The sequence below is a fragment of the Pezoporus occidentalis genome, unplaced genomic scaffold, assembly GCF_034315485.1.
Source record: "Pezoporus occidentalis ecotype Australia unplaced genomic scaffold, CSIRO_AGI_Poc_V1 ctg365, whole genome shotgun sequence".
Lineage (NCBI taxonomy): Eukaryota > Metazoa > Chordata > Aves > Psittaciformes > Psittacidae > Pezoporus > Pezoporus occidentalis.
The window spans coordinates 88,020-104,136 of record NW_026915647.1 but is presented as its reverse complement, the minus strand read 5'-3'; the positions used below and the strand labels follow the sequence as shown (position 1 = coordinate 104,136).

The 16,117-nt window shown below is 56.2% G+C and overlaps 1 protein-coding gene and 1 long non-coding RNA gene across 2 annotated transcripts in view; one reads left to right on the top strand and one right to left on the bottom strand.

Annotated features, from left to right (window-relative positions):
• Nucleotides 1–3,260: 3,260 nt before the first annotated feature.
• Nucleotides 3,261–16,117, top strand: part of KCNJ12 (potassium inwardly rectifying channel subfamily J member 12) — a 33,710-nt gene continuing 20,853 nt past the window's right edge. Inside the window, exon 1 of the mRNA XM_062631045.1 lies at nt 3,261–3,994. The gene's annotated coding sequence lies outside the window, so the exon portion shown is untranslated. The remainder of the gene's footprint in view (nt 3,995–16,117) is intronic.
• Nucleotides 3,826–4,762, bottom strand: LOC134170011 (uncharacterized). The gene is made up of 2 exons (XR_009967094.1): nt 4,487–4,762; nt 3,826–4,120 (listed from the first exon to the last, which is right to left on the bottom strand). It is a non-coding gene; the product is annotated as an uncharacterized LOC134170011 (long non-coding RNA).

Here is a 16,117-nt window from a genome sequence, read left to right as displayed (position 1 = left end):
AGGGGGGACATGGGTGTTTTGGGTCATCAAATGGCAACCCTGAGCCTGAAAATGGATGTTGTAGGAGCAGAGATGGGAAAGGAGCAGGGTGTCAGGAGAGTGGAGCTGGTACCCCATTGGTGCAGGTTGGCGTGGCTTGAGTTTGGGGTGTCCTGGCTGTGCTCTGGGATGGATGCTGCATCCATCAGCCTTGGGTCTTTCTCAGCTTGTACTTTCGAGTTCCAGGCATCATACTGTGAGCTACTGTGGGGCTTCCAGCCTGTTTCCACCAGCATCCTGATCTCTCCTGCCGAAAATCCTTGGAGCGAGCAGAGGAGATTCCCATGGGAGCCAAACCCTGCCTTGGCATGGTGGATTTATGAACAACCGTGCACCTTTTTGGGGTTCAACAAAACCGAGTTGCTCCAAATCCCACCCTCTCCAGCTACTGGGCATTGGAGGGGCTGGAGGATGGTGAATCATACCCCTGGGGCTAGGCTGCTCACCATAGGATGGGGAGCTCACCTGGATGGTGGTACCCGGTCCAAGCATCCCCGTGCCGTTGGGAGGATGGGTGACTTAGCACGTTTCCCCAGCCCTGCTCCCCCCATGCTTCCCTCTTGGCCTCTTCCTCCAGGAGCCCTGACACTAATGCAGCGGGAGTGCGGGATTGATGGGCGGCAGCCCTCCAACGGGGCCATCCGTCTTGATTAAATTAGCCCTAATGGCTCTGTGCTGACTCGCTCGCGCAGCCGCGCTGCCGGCATCGGGAAGGGACCTGCTGGAGACCCCACTGGCTCCATCCCCTCCTTTCACCCTCTTGCCCTCCTTCCCTTGCTTTGCTGGATCCTAAGCAAGTGGCTGAGTCTGGCCTGGCTGCAGGGTGAGGGTGGATCCCAACCTGTTTCCCCAGCCAAAAGCCTGCCAGGAACTTGGGGTTCCCAGTGCTGCAGTCCTGCACCCACCCAGAAGCAGGATGATGGGGTGATGCGCTTCCCCATGGCTCTCCCCATCCCCAGGGCCGTGCTGCTCAGAGCTGATGGGGGACCTTCCTGCTTCCCCCAAAGCAAAAGGAACCTTGGGGCTTGCTGGGATGGAAATCCCAGGCTATTTATTAGCATCTCCTGCTGTAAACCAGGGAGTGAGGAGTAAGCCACCAGGACGGCAGGGTGATGGCGACACCAGCCTCACCAGTTCTAGCTGCCCAGCTCCATCCTGCCCTCCCAGCCAGCCCAAGGGCTGCGGCCCCACAGCATGCCCACATCTCCCCCTGTGTTTAAGCCCCACGTATTTCCCACTTGCTGCTTTGCTGCAGCAACACTGAGCTCGAGCAGCTTGAAACTGCTGCCCTGGCAGAGCACTGCGCTGGGGAGGGGGCCAAGACTGGGGATCCTATAGCTGCTCCCACTGCTCTCACCAGTGCCTCTATGCCTTGTCCTGGCCTGTATCCAGCTCCCTGCCCCAGCCCTGCAGCCAATTTCCAGCCTGCCCAGCATGTTAATTATCATTATTGCCGGAGGGAATGGATGGAGCTGGGGGGCCGGAGAAGGGAGCCTGGGGCTGGCACCGCTGCCAGGGACCAAGGGGATTGGGAAAGCTTCCCATGAGTGATGGGCATGGTGGGGTGGAAGGAGAGGAGCCCTCAAAGAGGAGCAAGCCAGGGTGTGAGGGGCTGCCTGATAGGCAGAAGGGAGCAGTGTTTTGGGGTTAGGATGCTGATGACTGCCCCTTGTTCTTTGGGTGGTTGTGACCACCATACCCACCATGCAGGATCTTGTTCCCTGTGATCTGCAAAACCCTAATCCCCACTGGATTCATCCATCAGGACTCAGAACAAGGCCCTGCAGTGCTTTTCACCTGGGGATCGTTGGTTAAAAACAAAAGTGCTTTTATTTGTGTTTTGATTTCACCAAAGTGTTAGTTAAAATTTACTGTGGGGTTGGTGCAATGGGATGAGATGGGGAAACTGGTTTGGAGAGGGGAGAGAAGGCAGCACTGCCAGCATCACCCTGGGATGCTCTGGAGTTCAGGGGTGTTTGGGAGCAGCAAGGGGAAGCACGACGCTCTGCTGTGCTGAGGAGAGGATGGGAGCTGGGGATGAGGAGCATCACTGCTCCGGGATGCTGCCAGTGGGAAGAGGAGAGGGAGTGATTGCTGATCCCAAACCCATGTTGGGAAGCCAAGAGCGAAGAGAAGGCTGGGAAGGAGTGGTAGGCTATGCAAAAGGGAGATGGGGCACATGGGGAAGCTTCATGGGTTTGATGTGACCCGCTGGCTGCGTGGCAGCCAAGCTGAGCCGTGTTGAGCATCACTGTTGGGGCTGGAGGGCTCCTGGCTGTGACTCCTTGAGTGAAGCCCACGAATCCCCAAAAAAGGAGCAGGCAGCAGCTCTGGGATCTCGCAGGGTGAGGAGGAAGTCTATCAGAAACTACAGACGGTGGCTGGTTTGCATCTCCCTCTGGCTGGAAGCCAGCCGGGGTTGTGAGCCCACTGCAGCATCCCTCTGCCTCCCTGCCTCCATGGGGGGGGGCAGAAAAAGGCTGCTGGAGCAAGGTTCCACTTTGACCCTGTCCAAAAAGGCCTCGCTGTTATAAGGACAGAGTGACCTGGAGGCACCCAAAGCCTCCCGAATGGCTTAAAATAACGCTCACCACCACGAACCAAACTTGGACTCCAATCAATCCTTAACAAAAAATAGAAATCTCAGCCTGCGATAAAGGCAGAAGCGGTTCAAATCCCAGCCCTCCTCTCACCTCACGCAGACCCTGCCCCTCCTAAAGCAGCCGAAAGCGGAGCGAAGCCTCCGGGGACGGCGGTACCCGCCATCGATTTTTCATGGAAGGCGCCCAGAAAGGACGGTGATGGGCTGCGGGGCCGCAACCCCCCGACCACAGCAGCGGGCGCGGGGGAGCTGAGATGGATCCATGGGGAAAGGGTTGTTGCTTCGTCGTGGTTGTGGCTCTCGGAGCTGGGGCCAGGCTGGGAAAAGCAAGCGGAAGCCATCAAGGTAAAGGAGAGGAAGCGAGGAAGAAGAAGAAGAAGAAGGGCCGAAGGAGTCGAGTGAAGCAGCCATTAGGAAAGTGCTGATGCAGAGGTTCACTTGTGTCTACGGGCAGAGTTGGAGTAGTTGCTGTTCACGGACAAAGGCAGTAGGAGGGAGTGGAGCTTTGTAGAAGCTGGAGCCTGTCTCACTGGGTGTCTGTGTTTCATTCCCTGTCAAAAGGCTGGGAGCTGGAGAGAGGAGAAGGGAGGGGTGGTGGTGGTGGTGGTGGAGGGGGGGGGAAAGCAGGGAAGCGGCGAGCTGCAGCGCTCGCTCAGGATCAGATAGCAGGGAAACCAATAGCAGCGAGAAAGGAGGCAGGAAAAAAAACCGGCAGAAGAAAACCAACCCACATCAACCAACCAACCCACCCACCCTGCACGCTGGGGCTGAACCAGGCAGGTCCCTGCCAACTCCACAGCACGCAGCAAGCAGGGAAGAAGTCCACCCTCCCCGGGCAGGAGCGGAGTTGAGCCCGAGAGGATATTTGATGACACTTTGGCGACGATGGGTCCCCCAGCATCTTCCAGAGCCCGTTTGTGGCTGAAGGCTCTGAAAGCGCAGAGGGAGTTTGAAGCGAAATTCACCTGAGTCTGGATCTTTTGCTCGCTGGGATTTATCTGTTTTTATTCTTTATTTCCTCCGGGGGGTGGCAGGGGGAAACCAAACCAAGAAAAACAAACGTGTGGGGTTTATTTTTTTATTCAGAATCTCCCCCTTTTACATTTTTTTTTTTTTATTTAATTTTTGTTTTTCCCTTTTGGAAGAAGATACGTTTATTATTTCCACCCCCCCCCACCGCCCCCCCCACTACCAGTGGTTGGAATGGAGGGGTTGGGTCTGTGCCTAAGAAGCAGCAGCCGAACGTCGGTCCTGGAAGAAACCCGAGTGGATCTGGGGTCCCCCGCCAGCTAACTCTCCAGGACCTGCAGCCCCACGGCCGGGGCGGGGGGGCACGGCTGGATGCAGTGAGAGGTAAGTGACAAGCTCCAAGCGCCTGCCTGCCACAGAGCCACTGCTCCTCCAGCTCCGTCTCCATCCCAAGTCAGAGGCAAAAACAGCAGTCTCATAGTGAGTCAATCACTTCCACCTATTGCAGCCCTAATGGGGAAATCAGACGGGGGAAGTTTCGCACTCCGTCACCCCTGTACCCAAAATGCCAGTTTGGGGATGGGGAAAGAAGGGGTGGATTTTACCAAGCTGACCACTATCACCATACCGATACCACGGGCCCCCTCCCTCCCTGCCTACCCAAAGGGTTTGCTGTTGGCTTTTTGGGAGCGCCAGTGCCGCGCTTGCCTCCGCTCGCTTCCCACATCCAGCTGGCTTTCCCAAGCCAAAACTTTTGCACACTGCCTGGTTTCGGGAATGCCCATGGCAGGGTAATGCCCCCGGTGTACGTGCCCGCATCCGTGTGCCCGCGCGTGTGCGATGCGCGCTCGCGTGACCCTCTTCTTCCTGGCTAACCTGGACCATCGCTGGGGTGAGCTGATGTGAGAGCAGAGGGGTTTGTGTCTGTGTGCTTCGAAGGCAAACTGCAAACCGCAAGGAAGGAAGCTGAGGGGAGGGGGGGAAGGCAAAGGGAGCTGACAACGACAGCAGCAGCAGCAGCATAAATTGCATCACTGTAATAGTATCGGCGCGGAGCACGAGCCAGGCTAGTAAAATGGTCCACAAAATGAGCTGTACTCAAGTGCCTCCAGTTAGCAGCACCTGCACACGCCTTCTCTGGGTGCTGGAGGCTATCTGTATTTTTAGCAGCCTCTCTTAATTATAGAGCAAAGAGTGTTCGAGGAAGGGGGAATGGTGTGTATTTAGCAGCATCCCTTCCCAGGCGCGTCTGCACTGAATATGAGCACAAAATCACCAAAACAAGGGTTTTGTTTTTTCCTTCTCTCCCCCTTCCTGCACTTGTGGTATAGAACCACCTGTTTAGCAGCGGTGTCGGCAAACGAGGGCTGGGTTTTCTCCTTTCCCATTCTTAGAAAGCGTGGCGAAGACTTTGCTTGCATGTGGGAAGGATGGGAAGCGGTCCCGTTGCACCCCGAATCAACCCTGGCCTCCTAGGGGCTGTGAGACATCCCTGCTCCCAGCCCGGGGGTGACACTGGTGGGGATGGGGACTCTCATGCCAGGTCTTCCCAGGGCTGTTTTACAGCTCATTGCAAAGAAAACCAAGCCCAAAGCCTGCAACAACTCATTTTGCTTCTATAAAGCTCCTTCTCCTCATCCCCTTCTCCACCAAACTTTCCAGGGCCTTTTGTTCCGAACAGGAGGTGAAATTCCCTTTGTGTGAGCACAAAGCAATGGAGCTATCAGAAAATAATGAAAACAAGGCTAAAAAACCCCATAATATAATAGTGATAAATTCCTTGCCTGCTCTTTTCAGGCCTGGAATAACAGTGAGTGTTCCATCTGTGCCGGATAAGCACTGGCTTTACTGGGGGAGGCACCTTAAAGGCTGCTTTATTTCTTCCTTCTGATTTATAGGCTTTAAAATCCACTATTACCTCTGCTGCTCTTTACCTGAAAGAGTTGCTTTATCTATGGCGTCAAAGTGGGTTTTTTTCCGAGCCCTGAGATGACCCCAGGGAATATGGCAAATCCCGTGGGATCAGTCGGGGTGGGATGGCAGCGTTCCCCCTGGTGTGGTGTTTTGCGGGCATAGCTATGGCTTGTGGGTTCCCGCATCTCCCCACCATCCATCCGAGGCTGTGGGAGCATCTTCCCTGGCAGTGTGGTGGGAATGGTTCTCCAATACGGATAAACTTCGGAGGAGCTGTCGAGGGAACTGCACCATGAGCTAAAACCAGGCATTTCCTTCCCAGTTGGGGTCTGGGTTTGGAGTGTGAATGTGACTGGGAGCTTCACCCAACCTCTGTGCAGGTAGAGGAGAGGGCAGCGTGGCACTTGGGAGGATGCTGTCTCTAGAAGGAGCGGGAGCGCCGCCGCTATGAGGGATGGATCCATCCCCTTCTCCTGTCGCCACTCGGGATGTGGCACACGGAGCAGGCACCTTATGTAAGCAGTGATGGCAGCGCTGTGCCCTGGCCATGCTCTGCCATAATGCTCCACCACTGCCAGCCCCTATGGCCTTGGCTGCCTCCCTTAACCCCTGTTTTGGGGGTGCCCTCTGGGTGCAGGAGCTGTTGCATCACTGGGGGGCCCATAATCCTTGCTATTGACCGGGGGTACCAGGGCAGTGAATGGCTCCAAGCCATTGTCTGTGCTTTCTGCTTAGTTCATGGTTGCATCTTTACGGCACTGGCTCCATGGTCTCCGGGCCTGGGGAGGTGCTCTTGGGGCTTAAGCCCCTTTATTAGGCTCTTCTGCACCCTTTGGTTAAGGTCCAGCCCTGTTTGGGTTTGACAGCGCAGGGCAAGGCTGCTTGTGGGTGAGAAGGGAGAAACCACCCTGGTTTGCCCCCATTCCTGGTGCTGCTGCCTCGCTGCAGGAGCTGGGAGCTGTCCTCTGAGCATGGGGAGATGGGCTGGGGAAGGACCTGTGTCCCTGTCCCTCTGTCCCCACTGCATGGCCTCAGTGCCCATCCATCCAGCTGCCCTGCTCCCAGTGTGTCTGGAATGGAAGGAAGGAAGGGAGGGAAAAATGAGCATCAAGGGAGCCCCTGCATCCCGGCGAGCAGGACACGGCCCCACTCCAGCTCTAAGTTGGGGTGGGAGGGTGGTGGGTGCCTGATGTTGCTCCCCACAGCTCTGTTTGACTGTGGGTCTGTCACCTCACTGGGACATGCCCCTCTTTTCCCATTCCTGGCTTATTCCCTTGTCCTAGCTCGGTCCTTCAGTGCCAGCTTTGATGCTTTGGTCCCAGCTCCTGATCCCCAGCTCGCTCCCTCGTTCCCAGCTTGCAGCGAGGCAGGAGTGCCGGTGGGCGATGGTTTTCTTGCAAAGCTCTTTCAGATTCCCCCGTTGGACTTTTGAAGCATCTGGTATCACTATCGCAGCGTCATTATGAATTAATTAACATTAATTTCCTGTTCTGGTATCTCCTATTGCTGGGAGCCTTTGCCTGGGCTTTCTTCCCTTCTCCCCACCTCCAAAAAGGAATGGCCAGATCCAGACCATGCCTGGCAGAAGGCCAGGGAGAAGCCACATGGTTGGGGGGCCATGGGCTCCCTATCCCTGTCCTGTACCATAGCAGGGAATGCTGCTGGGTCTCTGCCGGTCCATGAGCCAGGGTAGGGCTTGGTCCTGGGGGAGCCCTGGTGCTGCCAGCACTGCCTGCCCGCTCCCTGTGCTTCCAGGATGGATGATGCCCGTTGTGCCATCCCTCACCTCTGCTTCCCTGCAAGGCAGGTGATGCTGGGGCTATCCCGCAGGGGCAGGATCTCCCCTTTAGCTCTGGGAAGCCCTGATCCTGGTTCCCCAGAGTGCACTGGAAGCAATAGGGATGCTCTCCTCAGGGATGCTGCCCAAGGGTTGTTAACACCAAGGATGCTGTTCCCCAGGCAGCACTGGAAGCAATAGGGATGCTCTCCTCAGGGGTGCTGTCCCAGGGTTGTTAACACCATGGGTGCTGTTCCCAAGGCATTCTGATCCTAAGGAAGCTGACCACAGGGGTGCTGTCCCAGGGATGCTAATGCCAAGGATGCTGACCCCAGGAAGGCTGTCTCTAGGTTTGCTGACCCTCTCGAGACGCAGGGATGGGGAATACACACAGCAGGCTGGGAGGGCGGCCGGGATCCTTTTCCCTGGCTGCATTCATCCTGCTCCATGAGTCACTCTGAGGGAGGCGCAACCCAGGAATCACAGCCTGGCCACCCAGCTCCATCCCTCAGCTCTCACCTACATGGGTGAGCCCCGGTAAAGTTGGGGCTGAGGGATCCAGAGGACTCAGTGGGATGGGAGCGCATCACCCGTTGCCCCCCAGCTGCATCCCACCCCATCTCCAGCCCCACAGCTACACAGCCCCCAGCACACACAGCACACACCCCCCCCCCCCCCACTGCTGCCCCCCTGCCACCACCGTGTGCCCCTCATCAGGGCCACCCTGATCCCCTTTGCACCCCTTGCAGTGTGAGCTGAGTTAACGGGGGGTCCCCCCCTTTGCTCCATGACCCCGGGGCCGGGCTGGGGTAAGGGGGGGCAGCCCCCCAGATGGGGTGGGGGGTAACCCCGGTGTCCTACATCCCTGGAGCCCGGCTGGGGCTTACATAACGGCGGTGCTGCAGTGTGCTCTGCTCAGCGCCAGTGCCACCGGCAGAGCTGCAGCGCGGAGCATCTCCCTGGATAGCTGCTTTTTGGGGAGAGGAGGGAGGGACGGAGGCACTTGAGGAGCAGGAGAGCCCCAGGGGATGGCTGGGCACTAGCGATGTGGCCTCTGCACCCAAGCCTGTCTGCCCAGTGACCTTGGGAGCCAGAGCTCCCCCCCCCCCGGATGGTAGTACCTGGTGGAAGGAGGTGATGGGGAGGAGGAGGGCAGAACGAGCCCTGCTCTGGTGTTAAGGGTGGGATCAGGGTATAGACCCTGTTGGCATCCCCTGCCAGCCGTGTTCCCATCTCTGCCCTGCTCAAAGAGCATAGCCCTGCTGTGCAGGTGGGGAAACTGAGGCAGGAGGCTGTGGTCTCCTGGGGGAACAGCTACCAGGGTTGCTCTGGATGGGGAGGAGGAGATGGGACATTACCAGCCTCTTGGATACCCTTGAGCTGGATGAGCACTGGTCCAGCTTTAGCTCTGCCCTCAATGTCCCTGCTTGGGGCTGGCATGTAGGGGCAGGGACCTGCTGATGCTCAGTGCAGCATCCTCGCAGGGAGATGCTGTATGTGCTGTGGACCGGTGATATGGGGTAGGGGGGACAGCAGGCAGGCCACAGCATCCTTTGAGCCTCTGGCTTGGGTACCCAGAGAGGAACAAGGTGCCAGAGCAGGCAGCATGAAAGAGAGACCTTATTGCCAGGTTGTGCAGAGGCCGTGGTCTGGTGGGGGTCTGTGTGATCGATGCCAAATGCTGGGGTGCATCTGGAGCTGCCTCAGTGCCGGCAACCACTGGGAGAACTGAGGTTAATGGGTGGGCTCAGGCTGGTACTCACTGAGGGTCCCGCTCCATCCAAAATGTCATCACAGCTGCACTCTGACATGGCTCGATGGATGCAGGAGGAGGATTTGGGCCCCAGCTCTGTCCCAGTTGTCACCTAATGCTATGGGCACCTGGCAGGTCTCTGTCCCATCCTGAGGATGCTGGGTCACCCGGTGCTGCACCTCCATGGTGCCTCATGGCCAGTGCCAAGGTGGCCTCAAGTAGGGGCAGATGCCACCACCCCTGGGTGCTGCCTGCTTGACAGGGCAGTGTGGACATAGAATCATGGAATCAGCCAGGTTGGAAAAGGCCTTTAAGATCACTGAGTCTAAGCATTACCCCAGCACTGCCTAACCCATCACTGTGGGAATACCTGGTATGATCCCGGTGTGAATATGGTGTTACCCAGCAGTGAGAGCCAGGACTCCCAAGATCCCCATCCTCCCTGTCCCATTCTGCCCATCGCTCCCTGGTGTTCTTCCCGGGCCCCAGTGCCGTGGATCCCAGCTTCCCACTGGTTCCCCATCCAGCCCTGTCATCTATGGTGCATGGCACAGGGACCCTGCACCCCGAAGCCGGGGGGGGGAACCAAGGACGCCGGTGAGCTCATCCCTGCTGCCCGGGCTGGGAAAATCATTGCATTGTGCTCACTGCAAGAGGCTCAAAGGCCTTTGGTTCCCTTTTAGGACATGGTTGGAAAGGAGCCACTGGAACAACCGCCAGGAAAAATAAGCCTTCAGTAGCAGCCGCTTTCTCTGTGAGTTTGGAGGGATCCAAATGTGGATCCTTCGCCTTGGGGAGCCCTTTGGGGAGCCCCCAGTGCTTGGCTGCAGGGATAAAGCTCCCCTAGTTCAGGCCCTTCTTTTGTGAATGCCAAATCCGGCCCTGCCAGGTGATTCCCATGTTTGGGAAAGGGGGATTGGGCGCTGCTTGGATCCTGCTGCCTGTTGTCTCTGGAATCCTGGCACTGGGAATCCCCCCGGGCTCTGGGATACCGGGAACAGTGGGGTCCTTCTCCCCGGTGCTATTGTAGTGTGGTTCTGAGCCGGGCTGAGAACTCACTGCAACTCACTGCACACGAGGGCCAGCTAATCTCCATCTGACAGCAAGTCATCCTTCCTGCCGCGCTGAAGGCTGTAATGACAACATGCTCAAAGGGGCTGATGAATTAAGTGCATCTTATAAATACACCAGATATTAAAATTCCCGTGTAATTACAGAGCAATGGATTATGTGTGGTGCTGAAGGGGAAGCAGCTCCGCAAAGGAATTACAGTTCCAGAGGAGGGCCAGGGGAGTGGAATCACGCACGGCTCTGCTCTGAGGGTGGTGGAAAGCCAGGGGCCCGGTTGGAGCTGCAGTGGGAGCGGTGCCGAGTGGCACCGGGGCTCTGCCGGCACCGAGGGCTTGTCCAGGATGCTGCAGGGGTTAAGGAAAGCGATTGGGACTTGCAGGGCACAAAGGGAAAGGGCTTTGGGCTGCTTCATCCCTGCTTCTGCCGGGGAGGAAAGCGCTCTGCTCCCCACAGCTGGGGCTGGGGTCCGTGCATCGCTTGCCCCTGCACCCGTGGCTCAGCACTTCCATGGGCACACACGAACACTGTGTGTGATACAGAGAGCGCTTGAGCAGAGCAAAGGGGAGAGAATCTGACCAATCCTTTTCCTTCTCCTTCTCCTTTTCCTTCTCCTTTTCCTTCTCCTTTTCCTTTTCCTTTTCCTTTTCCTTTTCCTTTTCCTTTTCCTTTTCCTTCTTTTCCATTTTCTTCTCCCTTTTCCTTTCCCTTCTTTTCCTTCTCCTTCTTTCCCTTCTCATTTTCCTTCTCCTTTTCCTTTTCCTTCTTTTCCATTTGCTTTCTCTTTTTCTTCTCCTTTTCCTTCTGCTTCTCCTTTTCCTTTTCCTTCTTTTCCATTTGCTTTCTCTTTTTCTTCTCCTTTTTCTTTTTCTTTTCCTTCTTTTCCTTCTCCTTTTCCTTCTCCTTTCTCTTTTCCTTCTCATTTTCTCCTTTTCTTTCCATTTCCTTTTTCCCTTTCCCTCTCCTCTCCTCTCCTCTCCTCTCCTCTCCTCTCCTCTCCTCTCCTCTCCTCTCCTCTCCTCTCCTCTCCTCTCCTCTCCTCTCCCCTCCTCTCCTCCCCTTTTATCCCCTCTCTTCTCCCTAGTTTTCCTTTCACCACTTCTTCTTTATCTTGTCCTTTTCACTTTTTCTTATTATTATTTTCCTTTCCCCTTTCCCCTTTCAGCATTTCCCATTTCCTTTTTTCCTTTTATCCCTTTCTCTTCCCTCTCAGGGCCCATGCCCTGCAGGGCTGCGAGCTCCAGGCAGAGGCTGCCATGTACACCCGAGTGTCCCCTTACAGGCGAGGCAGTCGCTCACATCCTCACTCCTTACTTTCCAGTGTCAGTGACACGGGGGGGGTCGGGTCTCCCTGATGCTTTCAGACCCCTCCCATGGTGAGGGGCTGCCACCAGCAATGGGGCCCAGGTGAGGAGCGTCCCCAGCACCATTTGGCTGTGGGGCTGCTGGAGCAAAGGCTCCTGTCTAATGAGCCGGTTTTCCCATTAATTACATGGTAATTAATGGAGTGGTGCCATCGTCAGACAATTAAGTAGTGTTGGCCCGGCTCTAATAAGGGCAGGGAGAAAGCAGAGCATGGGATGCTGTGTGATGGAGCGAGGCTGCATTGAGGCACTGGCATGTGGGTACCAGCCAAAACCCTGCCAGCACCATTGACCCGTCCCAGGTAGTGCCACCTCCTCCTCCTCCTCTTCCTCCTCCTTAAAGGGACACGAGTCCCACAGGATCATGGTCCCCATCACATCCCTGACCACAGCCCTGTGCTTGGTGGGGAGATGGGGCTGTGGGATGCCTGCAATGGCGCTGGTGCTCTAATTAGCAGGATCTGGCAATCGGCACCGTTCTCCCAGTCATTAATTATTATTAATTATTTGTTATGCAAATAAAGTTGAAGAGCACAGTGCTGGAGACAACACAGATGAAAACAGTCCCAGCTCCAAGCAGTTTATGTAACTGGTGGGTGAGTGGGTATCACAGCAGGACACAGAGCATCCAAGGGCTGTCCCCTGAACCGGGGCTGCTGCACATCAGCATCCCTGGGATCTGGGGATGCTTAAATGGCATCAGTGCTGCTGGAGGGGATTGCAGGGTTGAAGGGTGTGGGCTGTAATAGGGGAAATGGTGCTTTTAAGGTGAATGAGGGCATGAGGGGGGAATAAGGGGAATGAGGGCAATGGGGGTACCCAAAAGTGGAGGGTGAATGTGTTGGGGATAAGTGTCCAAGGCAGCTGCTGCAGGCAGAGATGGGAAAAGCGATTACTGGGTGGGTTTTGTGGGTGCTGAGGGGATCCCATCCCACCCCTTTCCCTGTGCTCTGTCCCAGAGGGTGGTGTCTAGGGAAAAGGTGGGATGTTCACAAACGATGCTGTTCCAATAAGTGGCAGTTTCCTGCCAGGACCTGGCTGTGCGTCCCCCCTGCTTGGCTGCCGATGGCTCCGGGGTGTTATTTCAGTGCTCCCCACCCTCCTTTTTCCTCCACCCCATGGCTCTCTGCCCCATCCAGGGCTTCCTTCCCCTCATGTGCCTCCAAGCTTGTTACAGACCCTATATGCAACCACTCATCACATCCCTGTGTAATGGAGTGATAACGCTGGCAGCGCTGTGCCGCAGGGACATGGACCGGTGCCGGTGGAGCCCAACCCCTACCTGAGCAGTTGGAAAGGGAACTGAGGAAAACTGGAAGTTAAAGAGAGGAAGGAATTAATAAGGATCCTGCCTCGACCACAATGGCTTTGTTTCAGGAGAGCTGATACCACACGCTCGCTAATGCCGCTCCTCAAAGGCCTTTGGGAAGCAGTGGGGTTTTGGCGATGCTCAGGTACATTTTTGGTTGCAAGTGCCCGTTAAAGCTGCGCTTGGTCCATGCCCATGATGTCCCTTGTCATCCGGCTGCTGTCCCCAGCCAGGCTCTGCAGCTCTCATCATAAAGCATCATCCCAGCAGGCGCAGATTTGGGGTGAGAAACCCTGTATTCCTCCATCCCAGGGAACGCACTCTTTAGAGGAACATTTCTTTAGGGAGCATTCAAACAGGGCTGGGAAAACAGCAGGGCTCAGAGCTGCGGCCGACATCCCAGCAAAGCTCTCCCATTATTCCCGTGCCTGATATCCACTGGGAGCTCAGGCTGTTTTCTTGCCTCTCCCCTGCAGGAATCAGCTCTGGTTGCTGCCAGGGTTATCTCCATCCTCCAGCTTGCTGCATGCTCTGCTAGTTCACCATCCCTGTGCGGGCTGGGGCTCGACCCCGACCGTGCAGCACGTGCTCCTGCAGAGGAGGATGATGTCTTTGTTATCCCACCACCAACAACGGGTTTGCAGATATAATCTGGAGCAATACTGGGGATTCATGGAGGTACACCCCTGCTGCCACAGTTGCCTGGGCACTCGTATGTGCTCACTGCCCCATCCTGAGTGCAAGCTGGTGGCCATAGGGAGGGCTAAAGACAGATGCCTGCTTCTAATAGAGCTCGGCTCCTGCCGTGAGCTGTGCTCATCCTCACCCACTCCAGATGATAACGGTGGGGATGCTGCCCCTGGACAGACCTCGTGGTAAACATGAAGGTGAAAGAACAGGGCTCCAGCTCCATATCCATGCACCAGCCTCACTCTGCCATAATAAGGATGCTCTAAGGAGCCCAAAACACCTCCTGCCTGAGACCTGTCCCCATAGGGGGGATATGAGGGGCTGTGGGGAGGCAGCAATGTGGAGGGCTGGGGCACAGCAGGAAGGAAGCGCTCGGCGAGGACACAGCCAGCACTGCGTGCACGTCCTTACATGTGTGCTATTTTCAGCTTGACGGGGAGCAGGCCAAGTTCTCCAACAGATTGAGTTTGGAGCTCAAATCCTCCTCTCCTCCTCCCCGCTGCCCAGCACCCACTGCCTGCAGGCATGGGGAGTCCAAGTGTGCCCAGGGCACCGCGCTCTGCCCCGCTCAGTCTGCATTCCCACCGGGAGATGCACGCACGCTGCATGCACCTTCCCAATGCTGCTGCTGCTGCCTGGATCCTCATAGCAGTGCCACAGGATCTCACCCTGCTCACCGGGAAGCAGCTCCAGCTTCTCCCCTTCCTGCTTCAGGCTGGTTCAGAGACCAGCACCAAATCCATCCCCGCTCCATCATGGACCTGCCTTTGGCTTCGCGCTCTCGTGCACGCTCCCACCCGCTCTCTCCTTGCTTGTTTTCCCTAAGCAGGAATTATCCCTCCTTCCTCCTCTCCCCAAATCATCCCTCCTTTTGCCACCTCCCCTCTCCCCCATCACTGTGACCCTTCCAGAAGTGCAGCTGCTTTTGCGGCCGTGTCCTCACCCTGCTTGAAATGCAGGGAAGAAATCCATGTACAACTTGTGTCTCAGCACCCTGTAATCATTGTGTCAGCCGAAAGGCACTTTTGTCAAACCCCCACAGGCAAACCAGGAGGGGATGGATTGGGGGGAGGCATCTGACACCACTCGCTGCTTGTTTTCCCCCTTCTTGCATCCTGGGTTTTGCTTTACGGGTGGGATGAGCGTTGGGTTTTCCTCTCCTTTCCCTCTCTTGGTGCTTCAGTGACTGTCCGGAATGAGGGAAAGGAATAAGGAGAGTGAGGCTGGAGAAAGAGCATGGCCAAAGGCTGGGTTTGCTCACAAAATGCACTTATGCAATGGGAGGAGAGAGCCGTGTGGTCCGGCTGGAGAAGGGTTTCCAGCAAGGACTAATGGAGCCCCAGGCTCCGTTACCTGGGATGGCCCCAAGAGCAGCCCTGGCCCCTTTGGGTGCTGGGAGGCTTTAAATGGCTCCTTCTGTGTCACACATGCGCTGCTCGGGGTGGGGGGGTCTTTACAGCAGGGGGTTAATGTCAGGGTTTTGATCCATCCTGAGCAAACAAACTGGGCTGCAGCGGCTGCTGTGCCCAAACCTGGTGCGGTTCCTTTCTCCGGAGCTGAATCCCCAAATAGGATGTGGTTGCTTCAATATCGTGTCCCCCACATCCATAGGAGTGCTTGTGTCCCTTTCTCAGCCCCTTCAGCATCCCAATGAGTCAGGGGTCACAAGCCTCTGGGAAAGGGTTTGAGGGTATCTCTTATAGGGTAGACTCTGCTTTACCCCAGCATGGGATAGGCGGGTGGGATGCGGGGACAAAAACAAGCATGGGGACCACTGATGTGGCTCTCCTCTCCTTGCTTTGTTTCTGGCCTGCTCTTGCCTGAGCCTCGGGGCGAGCTGCCTTTGCCAGCCTGCGTCATGCGAGCACCACGGGGAGTTTGCCCAGAGCCGATCCGTTCTCCCTAACCTTTCCACTAATGAGGAAGCAAATGCCTGGGATGGCTGCGGCGCTGGAAGGTCAGAGCCATTGCATCCCAACAGCCCCACGGTCCTATCCTTCCTTGTGTTTTTTCCTATGTCTTTAGTGATGTTTTGGGGTGCAAAGAGAGCGATCGAGGTGCTCCATGGAAATGGTGTGTTGAGGCGGGTACCAGCAGCTGGAAAAATGCTGATCCATAAAGGAAAGCACTCACGGAGCCCTGCCTAACGAACAGGTTGTTATCTCGGCGTGAAGGGTTTGCAGGTCTCAAACACATTCAAAACCCCCCAAAACCCGCTTGCAAACGCTGCTCACCTAATTAGGTTACCGGCAAAGACTCATCCATCCTTATGTGTCCAGCGTGTCCTCATCAGCGCATGTGAAATTCAGGCCATCAAACACTCGCAGTTGACGCCGCAGCAAAGTGCTCCCGTCCGGAGACAGGTCTTTAAATCATCCCTGAGCACTGGGGAAATTGCAGACAGCTCAAGAGTGGAAAATGAAAAGGCAAAACCTTCTTCCCGGAGCTTTCGCCCTGAATTATTTGCTCAGCTTTAATAATAACTTACACACAAGCCAAACTGAAGCGGCTCAGATGAGTTTCCTAGGGGAAACCAGAGGATGCTGCGGTGTGGTACCTGGTCCGTGGCTCCTCCGGCAGCCTTTGGGGATGGGAAATGGTGTGCTCTGGGAAGATGGGCTGGGAAAAGAGG